This window comes from Dromiciops gliroides, chromosome 6 (genome assembly GCF_019393635.1).
Source record: "Dromiciops gliroides isolate mDroGli1 chromosome 6, mDroGli1.pri, whole genome shotgun sequence".
In the NCBI taxonomy this organism is placed as follows: domain Eukaryota; kingdom Metazoa; phylum Chordata; class Mammalia; order Microbiotheria; family Microbiotheriidae; genus Dromiciops; species Dromiciops gliroides.
The window spans coordinates 5,108,106-5,120,073 of NC_057866.1; the positions used below are offsets into that span (position 1 = coordinate 5,108,106).

The 11,968-nt window shown below is 50.8% G+C and overlaps 1 protein-coding gene across 8 annotated transcripts in view; it reads right to left on the minus strand.

The window, feature by feature from the left end:
- CTTN (cortactin) overlaps window positions 1-11,523 on the minus strand; it is a 49,071-nt gene extending 37,548 nt beyond the window's left edge. For 2 of the 8 annotated variants that reach the window (XM_043970546.1, XM_043970545.1), the window contains exons 1-2: window positions 11,182-11,515; window positions 1,188-1,287 (exon numbers count right to left, since the gene is read on the minus strand). The gene's annotated coding sequence lies outside the window, so the exon portion shown is untranslated. Of the gene's footprint in view, window positions 1-1,187; window positions 1,288-11,023; window positions 11,138-11,181 lie in introns of those variants that run through there. The other 6 variants (XM_043970544.1, XM_043970540.1, XM_043970539.1 and 3 more) reach the window with 6 other exon arrangements.
- Between the last annotated feature and the right edge of the window lie 445 nt (window positions 11,524-11,968).

Sequence of the window (11,968 nt, forward strand, 5' to 3'; positions counted from 1 at the left end):
GAATGAGGAGAGGAGAAGGAAGAAAAAGATTAATGAAGAAATAGCCAACTGGAGAACACCATTTAAAAATCTCAAAAAATCTGTAGATGCAATAAACAGCAGACTTTCTATGATGGAAAATTAAATTGCCCAAATGCAAAGCAGCTAGAAGTGTAGTTTCAAAAAGAATGACTGAATTATCTGAACTCCTGCAAAACCCACAGACCCAAAATGAAACCGGGGTGATGCCATGACTGTGTATTCACATTGACTGACATGTCAGAACTCAGAACGTCTCCTCCAAGGACTCAAAAAATCCAAAGAACAGACACCACGCTCAGAAAATCATTAAAAAACAAAAAAACACCAGCAAAATACAGCTAGAAACCACTGAAATCCAGTTATTCCCAAACTGGGCTGACCCCAAATAACCACGGGGCTTCAAAGTAAGGTGTGAACCAATCTGGGGCTGGAATAATGCTAGGATCAAACTAGGTCTGGGAAACCGAGGCCCAAGATAAAGGAAAGCAAAGTCCTTCTCATGCTGAAAAACTGCTGTGTGTACATGACAACTGTATTTTCAAGAGACGGTACCGCCTGGGCTGCCATGTTCTCCCAGCAGCTTGGTGCAGTGATCAGAGCAAGAAACTCAGTAATTGTGGGACCAGAGACCAGGAGCTTCACTTTCCAGGACCTCAAGTTTCCTCATCTGTAAAGTGGGGGATGGGGGATCTTCTGGCTCAGCTGGGTGGTGGGTGTAGTCCACTATTTCCAGAGGCCAGCCAGGCCATTCACGCTTCCACTCCTCCCCTCTTCCAGCCCCCCAGGAAGTATCGCCATCCCCCACTGGAATCCAAGCTCTCTGAATACAGGGAGGGCTCCTTTGGGCCAATATCCAATTCTCCAGAGCTAGACACCTCTCTGGCTACATCAATGATCTTAGGAAGATTTTAGGAAAAAAGCTATGTGGTGCAGCTGACAGTGCAAGACCTGAGTTCAAGCCTGCCTCAAACACTTCCCAACTGTATGATCCTGGGCAAGGCAGTGCACCTCTGTGCCTCAGTTTCCCCATATGTAAAATGGGGATAATGATAGCACTGACCTCCCATGGAAAGTATTTTGCAAATTTTGTATAAATCCAAAGCAATACTATGAGCTCGTCTAAAGGAAGAAGAGGGGAGAACCAAAAGCTCATTTGACTGACAAACCTTTTTTCCTAGCTGAAGACGAAGGACTTCTCACAAGAATCGGCTCCAAACACTTATGTAACCCTCCAGGAAACGTGCAGGCATCTGGGAAGGAGTCTGTCTGCAAGAAAGCCAACGGGGAGAGCTCAGGAAGGCAGCTGATCTCCACTGGCCTCACAGCCAGTGCTCGGACAACTGGGACAACTGTGTCTGAGTAACCAGGTCACTAGGTCCAAAGAGAAACCTGCAAGGCCCTCCTTGTGCAGAACAGCAGGAGCTCACCTGGGGCTCAGAGGCAGCCTCAGAATGTCCTCTCCTCCACCCCCCCCCCAATTAAAATACACACACAGCGCAAACAGGAAATGCCTGGCCACAGGCTCAGTGGTCAGAACAAGCCCCTGGGGGCTGCTCCAAGTTGGAGAAAACTAGGTTCCAGCTTTCTGTTCATGGTGCTAACATGACTATAATGTGGGTCTCCTCTTGAGGATCTGGAGCAGAACAGGCCGGCTGAAAAGCAGGCAACCAAACAAGAGATCAAATGATCCTGGTGCAGTTGGAGGAGAAACAATACCCCCCACCCCACCCCCAGATCACTCCTTGTTGTGCTGACGCTGTGAAGAGAAGGAACTGAATAGAGAATGACGGAGGGTAAAGTTTCCGTCCTGAGAAACCAAGAAATCGAGAAGCTGGGAAACTGAGGAAGCGAGAAACTGCAGAACTGGGGGGGGAGGCCCCAGCCACAAACCACAAGCAGCTCCCTCGGCTCCCGCTGAGCTCACCGGCTGCCTCAGAACTCCCTCCCCGCCCCATCTCTCTGCTGCCCTGCAATCGCCCTGAATGTCCGTTCAGAACTCGCAGTCTCTCCTCCCAAACCCTCCCCTATCACCGTAGAAGGCATCCCCCCCCTTCCTCCCAGTCCCTCAGGCCTCCAACCTCGGAGGCAGCTCGTCATTCTCTTTCACACCCCATGGCCGAGCGGTTGCCAAGGTCCATGGATGTCACCTCTCTTCTCTCCTGACACTGGCTCCAGATGGCCTGACTTCATCACCTTCAGTCTATTGTGAGAGCCCGGGGGTGGGTCTGCCTGCCTAAAGTCTCCAGGATTCATGTCCAGCACGCAGGCATACACACACACGCACACACGCACACACACACGCACACACGCACACACACGCTTACTCCTCCAGCTCAATAAACTCCGGTGGCTCCCAGTGCCGGCAGGATCAAACACACAAGGCTGTTGGACATTCCAAGCTCTTCCTGACTTGCCCCCTCCTCCCTTTCTAGTCTTCTGACATTCCTCCCACCACATACTTTTCAATCCAGTGACCCCAGCCTCCTGGCTGTGCCAGGAACAGGACCCTTCATCTCCCAACTCCAAGCATCTTCTCTGGTCTTGCCCCATGCCTGGAATGCCCTTCCTCAGCCCCACCTACTAGCTGCTCCGGGTTCCTTTAAGCTTCTTTTCTTTTCTTTCTTTTTTTTTTGGGGGGGGAGGGGGGTTGAGGCAATTGGGGTTAAGTGACTTGCCCAGGGTCACACAGCTAGTAAGTGTTAAGTTTCTGAGGTTGGATTTGAACTCATGTCCTCCTGACTCCAGGGCCATGCTCTATCCACTGCGCCACCTAGCTGCCCCTGCTTCCTTTAAGTTCCAACCAGAATCCCATCTTTTACGGGAAACCTTCCTCAACCCCTCTTAATTCTAGCGCCTTCCCCCTGTTCATTATTTCCTATTTGTCCTATACATCACTAACTTTGTGTCTCTGTTTGCATCTTGTCTCCCCCATTAAATTGTGAGCTCATGGAGGACAGGGATCGTCTTTTGTCTCCATCTGTATCCCCATGTTTTGCACATTGCCTGGCCCACAAGGAGTGCGCAATAAAGGTTTACTGACTGACTGACTGACTGACTGAGCTGCTAACACAGCCTCAACTAGACACCTCCCTAAAGAGAGATGCAGAAGAAGACTGAGGGGAACGATTCCAGGCCCTTTGTTGGGGCCCACAGGATGCCCAATGCTCTCTCGGCAGATGAGAAGTACAGGCAGTCACCTGACTGCTTCGGGCAGACTGGGAGCTCCCCCAGGGCAGGGCTGGCTTCCTCTTTGTCTACTTATCCCTTTGTCTGGGACATAGGAGACACTTGATGTGTACACCGACTTCTTCTGCTCCAGTATTCAGCCCAACCAGCCACACTTTAACTGTCTTATTGCGCAGACATGGAGTGGCTAGAAAGGGGGCGTCACCTGTGACCCACCCCAGCCGTGAGTCACTTAAACATCTGGCACCCCAGAGCTAGATGGTTCTCCCCAAATACCAGCTGCAGACAACAGGGCTGCCCACCTGGGAGGCCCGGCCCCTCTGCCAACTGCCTAGTCGAGGCAGGGCTGAGGAGGCCCAACCCCATATAGCAAACACTGATTAAACACAAAGATGGAGCACAGAGTAAGAGCTGAGAAGACAAACGGGAAGCAGCGGGGGATGCCGCAGGGCAGTGGGCCTGGAGTCAAGAAAACCAGGTTCAATTCCAGCCTCAGACACTAGCTGGGTGGCCCTGGGCAAGTCACAGTCTCCCCAACCGTAAAATGGGGAGAATAATAGCACCTCCCTCCCAGGGGAAGCTTAAATACTTTGGCTATATAAGGAGAAGACAGGACTCACTGGGAAAGCCCCTGATGTTGGGAAAGATTGAAGGCAAAAGGAGGAGGGGTGGCAGCCTCCACTCGAGTCCTCCAGGAGGGAGGAAGCACCAGCAGCGGTGGCAAAGCCACTGTCTTGGTGACCTCCAACCTCAATCAGCCTCTTTGCAGCCTCCCCCTCCCCCCCCCCAGCTTCTGCCCTCAAAGGCCAAACAAACCGAGCCTCCTGGACAGCCCAGCCCTTCACATGCTGGGAGGCAGCTTTTAGGGCCTCCTCCAGCTCCTTCATATAACCCTCCCATGATATAAAGTCAAAGGCTCTTCTTCCCCATCCCGACTGCTCTCTGAACAATCTCCAGCTTACCCTCGTACCCAGAAGTCAACCTAATGCCCCAGATGAGGTCTAAAGAGAGCAGAGGACAGTAAGGCTGCCACCTCCCTGTGCCTGCAGAAAGCCATATCCCACTGCTTCCTTCCGTAGAGTTTGTGGTCCACTTTACCACCCAGATCTTTTTCAAAACTGCCTGCCATTCAGTTCAGGTCTTTTCATCACAAATATCTGAAAGTCCTCTTTTTCATTAAAGTCCCATTTTTTTCCGCTGAAAGATAATGCTGAGTTTTGCTGGGTAGGGGATTCTTGGTTGTAATCCCATTTCCTTTGCCTTTTGGAATATCCTATTCCATGCCCTCCGGTCCTCTAATGTAGAAGCTGCTAGATCTTGTGCTATCCTGACTGGGGCTCCACAGTACTTGAATTCTTTCTTTTTGGCAGCTTGCAATATTTTCTCCTTGACCTGAGAGCTCTGGAATTTGGCTATAATGTTCCTAGGAGTTTTCTTTTGGGATCTCTTTCTGGAGGTGATCAGTGGATTCTTTCAATTTCTACTTTAGCTGCTTCTTCTAGAATTTCAGGGCAATTTTCCCTGAGAATATCTTGGAAGATGATGTCTAACCTCTTTCCTTGATCATGGTTTTCAGGTAGACCAATAATTTTCAAATTCTCTCTCCTGGACCTATTTTCCAGGTCAGCAGTTTTTCCCAGAAGATATTTCACATTGCCATCTATTTTTTTATTCATTTGGATTTGCTTTATTGTGTCTTGGTTTCTCATAAAGTCACTGGCTTCCATTTGTTCAATCCTCATTCTTAGGCAATTATTTTCATCAGAGAGCTTTTGTACCTCCTTTTCCATTTGGCCAATTTGACTTTTCAAGCTGTTGACTTTTTTCTCATGTCTTTCCTGCATCTCCCTCATTTCTCTTTCCATTTTTTCCTCTACCTCTCTAACTTTATCTTCAAAGTCCTTTTTGAGCACCTCTATGGCCTGAGACCAATTCATATTTTTCTTGGAAGCTTTGGATATAGGGGCCCTGATGTTGATATCTTCCTCTGAGGGTGCCCCTTGGTCTTCCTTGTTACTGAAGAAACTTTCAAATACAAGACCCTAGAGAACCATGAAAAATTGGCTCAAGGAAGGCATGATGTACACACTCAATTGGGTGAAGTCACTTGCTCTAATCCAGCAGTAAACTAATCTCTCTAACCCTGCAGTAAAATAAGAGGGGAAGGGGATAAAGAGAGAGGGGTAAAAGAAGGAAGGGCAGAGTGGGGGAGGGGACAGACAGAAGCAAATCCCTTTTGAAGAGGGATAGGATGAAAGAAGATGGATAATAGAATAAATATCATGGGGAAGGGAATAGGATGGAAGGGAAACAGTTAACAATAGTAATCATGAAAAAGAGAAAAGGGAGGACAATTGTACAAAAAATATTTATAGCAACTCTTGGTGGAGGCTAAGAATTGAGAATCAAGGGAATGTCCATCAATTGAGGAATGATGGAAAAAGCTGTGTTCTATGATTGTAGTGGAATGGTCTTGTGCTACAGGAAATGACAAACAGGATGATCCCCGAAAAACCTTGAAAGACTAATGAATATCAATGTATAGTGAAGTGAGCAGAGCTGGGAGGACATTGTGCATAGTGACAGCAGTATTGTTCAATGAGCAATTGTGAATGACTTAACTACTTTCAGCAGTACAATGATCCAAGACAATCCCAAGGAACTAATGAGGAAGCTTACTATGCACCCCAATAGAAAGAACTGATAAAAAGACCACTTGTGGATTGTACATATATAACCTGGTTGGGATCTTGTGGAGGGGGGAGGAAAGGGAAGGAGAAAAATTTGGAACTCTAAATCTTATGAAAATGAATGTTGAAAACTACCCTTACATGTAACTGGAAAATAAAATAAATGTTTGTTGCTGAATAAAAAAAAAAAACCTGCCTGCCTATTCATGTTACCCAGTGTACACCTGTGAAGTTGATTTGGTGTCCCAAAGTGCAAGCCTTTATTTACATTTACCAACTGAGATAGTATCAGCACAGTGCCTGGCACCTTATTCTTATTCCCTTCCCCATATGCCTATGAATTTCATCCCCTTAGACCCAACCCAATGACCCATCCAGTCAGAAGACATTTGAAGGTAAACTTCTAGAGAGAAAGAGCTGTTGGGACCTTTTTTGGTCCCAGCACTTAGTGTTGGGGACTTGAGTGCATGTCCAGGGATTGGTTTGGGATCCTGACTCTCACCCACTGCACCAGCTCTCCCAGCTGGGAACCTCCAAGTCATTGATAACAATGTGACGCAGCCCAGGGCCAAGCATGGAACATGGGGCACTCCCCTGGTAACACAGAAGCATTAACACCTACTCTGGGTCCAACCATCCAAACGCTTCTGCCTTCTAATTCAGATCTCTCCTCCACAAGAAGAGAATATGATCCTTCATCAAAAGCTCTGCTCAAATCTGGGGAAACTGAGTCCCCAACCTCCCTGAGGAGCCACTAGTGGTTGTCCCAGTGCCCACTACACCCAGGACCAGGGCCAGGCCCAAGCCACACTACTCACTCCCCAGACTGTGAAGAACCCCTAGAGCCATTCTAACGCAGGCATGAGGGAGGCGAGGTGACAAAAACCAAAGGTTTTGACTGAGGTAGCACAGTCACTTCAGGAAGTGCTGGATCTCAATGAGGAAACCCTGAGTTCGAATCCTGATTTCAGATACCTCCTAGCTGTTTGATCCTGGGTGGCACTTAACCTAATGAGGATAATAAGGAAAGATCAAACAAAGCACCTCCCTAACTGTGCCACCCTGAACAAGTGGCTTCACCCTGTTGGCCTTAGTTTTCTCATCTATAAAATGGGCTGGAGAAGGACGTGGCCGACCCCTGCAGCATCTCTGCCACGAAAACCCCAGATAGGGTCACAGAGAGTCAGCCACGGCTGAAAAACGACCAAACAGAAAGCAACACGGTCAGACCAGTGCTTGAGGAAACCCCCTTGGCGGCCACGGTGGTGCGTGCTCTCCGTGGTGGTGCGTGCTCTCCGTGATGGTGCGTGCTCTCCGTGGTCCCTGCTCCTTGGGGAGACTAAGGTGTGGGAGTTCTGGGCTACAGAGAATCTGCACTAACTTTGCCCAGCCCAGGAGGGGGGGGATGCCAGCTGCCTAAGGAGGCCTGAACTGGCCAAATTTGAAAACGGAGCAGCCTGGGGGAGACAGAGAGACCTAATTCAAACACTCAAAACAAACCAAACAGAGGACCGACTGGGGTGAGGAGAGGCCCTGGCCTGGGGTGGAAACTGAACCAAGTCCCAAACTGAGTGGGCATTCGGCTGAGCCGTCCTTCCAGCCTGGCCTGCCTCCCACCCGTGGTTCAGAGAACTCTGACCAGCTGAAAACGCACTCTCCAGGTTCATTCCCCCAGACAACGAATGGGGCTCAGGGCTCTCTGGATCACTCGGGCCAAGGCTGCTCCCAAGTTTCTTTGGGCCCTTTCCCATCTCTGGGCATTCTTTTAAAATGTTGTTTCATTTGATCCTCATGGCAACCTGGGAGGTAGGTGCTATTATTCTCATTTTACAGATGAGTTAACTGAGGCAAATAGAAATCAAGTGACTTTCCTGGAGTCACATAGCTAGTAAGTAAGTACCTGGGGCAGGATTTGAACTCTGGTCTTCCTGACCCCAAAGAAAACACCCTATCCAATATGCCACCTAGCTGGTCTGTCTCTGGATATGTTACACTGACCCAGCCCCCTTCCTGCCCTCTGCATCTCTGCTGGTCAAGGCCTCCTCTTCCTCCCAGATAAGACCCATAAAGCCCATCTCTGGAAGGCCCCCGCACATCCCCCACTGAACAGCTATTTCAGACTGTAGGGGCCCTCTGGAGGCAGAAGCTTTTCTGTCTTTTTCCTCTTTTTATCATAGCCTCAATGCTAAGCATCATGCTATGCACACAGTAGGCATTTAATTTTTGTTCAGTCAATCCACAATTATCTATTAAGTACTTACTGCATCCTAAGTATTGTGCTGGGTACTAGGTATACAGAGACAAAAACAGAACAATCCCTGCCTTCAAAGAGCTTATAGCAGGGAGAAGGCAGCACATGCCTCAGTAGAGCAAATGGATACAAGGTGGTTTGGGGAGGGAGGGAGGCAGCAAGGCTTTGTACAGAACGTGGGGCTGGAGTGGAGTCTGGAAAGGCTGAGGGGGAAGGGCGGAGGGCATTCCAGAGTCGAAAGAAGCACAGTCCTGGGGGAAAGGCAGGGAAATGGCCAGTCCGGCCAGACTCAGAGTCAGGCAACAAGCACTGTGTGCCGGACACCATGATAAAAAGCCAAAACCTGCCCCTGCCCTCCAGAAGCTCACATTCTAACTGGAGAGAAAAGAGCTAAATCATTAGGCACATACATAAAAGCAGACAAAGCAATCCTGAGAGGGAAAGGCATTAGGAGCTGCAGGGAACTGGGGAAGGCAGGATTCGGGCTGCCTCAAAGGAGGCCCCCGAGAGGAGGGGGAAGGACATTCCAGGCATGGGGAAAAGCCAATGGAAAAGCTTGGCAATGAGGAACAGCCAAGAGGCCGTGGAGCCAGACTGCAGAATGCAGAGAGGGGAGTAAAACCTAAAGACGCTGCCTGGCTGTGAAGGGCTTTCGATGCCAAACGCTGGCTCTGTATTCCATTCTAGAAACAAGGAGCCCCTGGTGTTCACTGTAAGGACAGGGGCAGTCTTTGCATTACTTTGTATCCCCGGCCCTTAGCACGATGGGCCACACAAGGCACAGAAGAAACGCTTGCTGACGTGACAAGACTGAAGAGGAGTGTGTGACATGGCCAGACCGAAGATGCAGGAAGATCCCAGGTGGAAGAAGGCCTGAGGCTGTCGCAATAAATAATGGGGGGAAGGAAGAGAAGCCATCTAAAGTTCCATTGTAAAGAGTGTAGCAATGAGTGAGGGGTAACAAGCCTGGAAAAACCAGCTGGACCCAGGGCTCCGAGGACTGGAAATGACAAACAGCAGCAGGGCTTATTTGGGGAGCCAATGGAAATGTAGCCACCTTCCTTCTTCTCACAGAATGGTGGGGTTGGAAGGAACATCACTGGTCAACTGTTTCAACCCTCCACAATGTCTCCAACAAGCAAACTGCCTGCCTACTGCTTCCCAAAGGAACTCCTCCAGGCAACAGGCATTTTTAAGTGCTTACTGTGTGCCAAATAGTGCCAAACCAGAAATATAAAGACGGGCCACCCCCCCCCCAAACAAACAAACAACAACAACAACAAACCTAGTCCCTACCTTAGTTCATCCAAGTTGCAGGAGCAGAAGACAATTAGCTCTGTACATACAGAATCTGTCTGTCTCTCTATGTATCCCTATCCATCCACCTCTCTAACTATCCATCCACCTACATGGGATAATTTCACAGGGGAAGCACTAGATTTTCGGCACTCCGGATGGTCGGGGGCCAAAGAAAAGAAGTCAACCCCTTTTCTTTTTTTCTTTCTTTCCTTCTTTCTTTTAAATACTTGAAGAGGAATATTCTGTCCCCAGGAATCTTCACTTTTCCCTTCAAACAATTCACAGATAACAGGAATCTCAAGGCCCATTATTATACTCCCAGCTAAGGAGGCGGATACAGAACGAGTAAATAGGGTGGAGATTCCTTTTCTTAGAAAACCTTTTAAATCAATCAAAGACTTAGTAAAACTCGGCATATCCAGACCCTCTCCCAGCCCCGGCCCCTCCCCCTGCCCCAGGAGCAGGAAGTATTTGAAGCATCCCCAAGGAGATTCCATCCAAGTCCAGGCACCGAGAACCTCGGCCATGCCTCCGCTGGCCTCCCTATACTACATAAAGCAGGTCTCGTCTCCCCAACTTCTGCCCGGGATATGAAGTCGCCCCTCCTAGGAATATTTGGGTTCTCCAATAAACAGCTAACCAGCTAGGAGAGAAATGTGATGTGCTCGCAGTGCACGAGGCACTGACTCATGGAGAGACGGGGAGGGAATGAAAAGGCAGAAACTCCACAAGGACTTAAAACCCAAATGCCTGTGTTTGATTTGACGTTATTCACAGAGGGCTCGCTCTTTACCAGCTCCTGGAAGAGAGATGATAACCCTAGTGTTTTGGCCCTGCCTAAGGTAGCCTGGGCAGAGGATCAGGCAGGCGGACAGTGGTCCCTGGCACACCACCCCCCTTTCCGTAAAAGAACTATTTTCTTGGGGTGCCAGGAATCCTTCGGCCCTGGTCCTAGGAGCTTCCAGTCCATCCAGAGGATAAAAATCCCAGAAGTCCAAGCCCACCTCCCTTCGCAGGGGAACTTTTCCCTAGAGAATTCTAAGCTCCTTGTGCACTGACGTGGGCTAGGCGCCCACCTACCCACCCCTCCCCCAGGGGGGATCCTGCAGACGGAAGCCCTGGGCCTGAGGTGGGCAGGGAGGAAGGTCCGTGGCATTTTCCAGTGATCTTATTGCCAAACATACCACAAGAGATGGGGAGACTGCTCGTGGGTTAGGGAAGGCGCCACACCCATTTATCGGGACGGTCCGAACAGGGGCGGTCTGGTCCGACCCGAAACCCAAGGCCTGGGTCACACGAAGATGGACTCGCACACACATACATCACAGCCAGTTCCCACCTGGCCCTCCCTCCTCGAATCCCTACTCTACCCCTTGGGAGGGTGGGATGGCAACCCGTTCACCGGCCACAACCCCCACCTCCGCCCCAGACAGTGGAGGGGGTTCAGCCAGACGGAGCTGGCGGAGACGGCTCTTTCTGACCCCGTAGACATCCACATTCACGCTCAGCAACGTCCCCTCCCCCCCTCCCCCCCCCCCCCGCCTCCGCCTCCGCCAAAAACCCGCAGCCGACAAACCGCAGCACCCCAGGAGCTGCCACTTCCTCCCGAAACTCCAGCCGGGCCGGGCAGAGGAGCTTGCTGCGGCCTCCCTCAGTAGCCCCTGGCCCGTGTTGCGCTGAGCCCGGCCCGCGGAGGCACTGGGCAACCTCAGTCTCCCGCCTCCGCGCACTCACCTCGGTCCGTGCGTCCCTGCTCTCCCGCGACCGCCGATGCCCTGCCCTCTTCTCCCCCTCCCAGCCGCTCCGGTCCAGCCGCGGTTTCCGCTCGCGACACTTCCTGTGTCGTCAGCACCGGGATGGGCCCGGGATGCAGAGCCCGCAGGAGCCACCTGAGGAGAGGAGCCAGACCTCCCGGCCCGGCCCAGCACGCCCGCCCTGCGCCCGACACCCTATGCCTCCCTCCCTCTCCAAGAACGAACTTTCGCGTCTAGGGTCTTTCCATCTGCTCATCCCTCCCAGCTGAGCGCCCAGGGGCCTGCCCAGCCTTCCTATCAATTCATTCATTCATCCTTTCCTTCCTCCCTTCATTTCTCCGCCCACCCCTCGCCTGGGCCTCGGATCTTTCTTCGGAAGGCCGGCCCTCCCCCTGCAGATACTTTGTATCCCTTCGGGACTGGCTTGTGGCGAGGGTCGGAAGCCCGGCCCTCCCCCAGGAGATACTTTGTATCCCTTTAGGTTGGCGCTGACTCACCGTGGGCCATTTCTGTGCCTTCTCTGTGGGCAGGAGCCAGAGCTGGAAGGACCTCATTCCTCGTTACACCCAAATCTGTTAGCGGTCAAACCATCTATTACCTGAATAGTTCAGGAGAGAAAACTAGAAGCTGGGAAAATTAGAAGCCTCATCAGTCAGGCACTCCAACTCTCCCCTCCTCCAATATTAGAGGAAGAAACTGAGGTCCAGAGAAGCAAAATGACCCATCCAAGGTCATAAAGGGCTTTGTGGACTCCACAGAGCACTCTT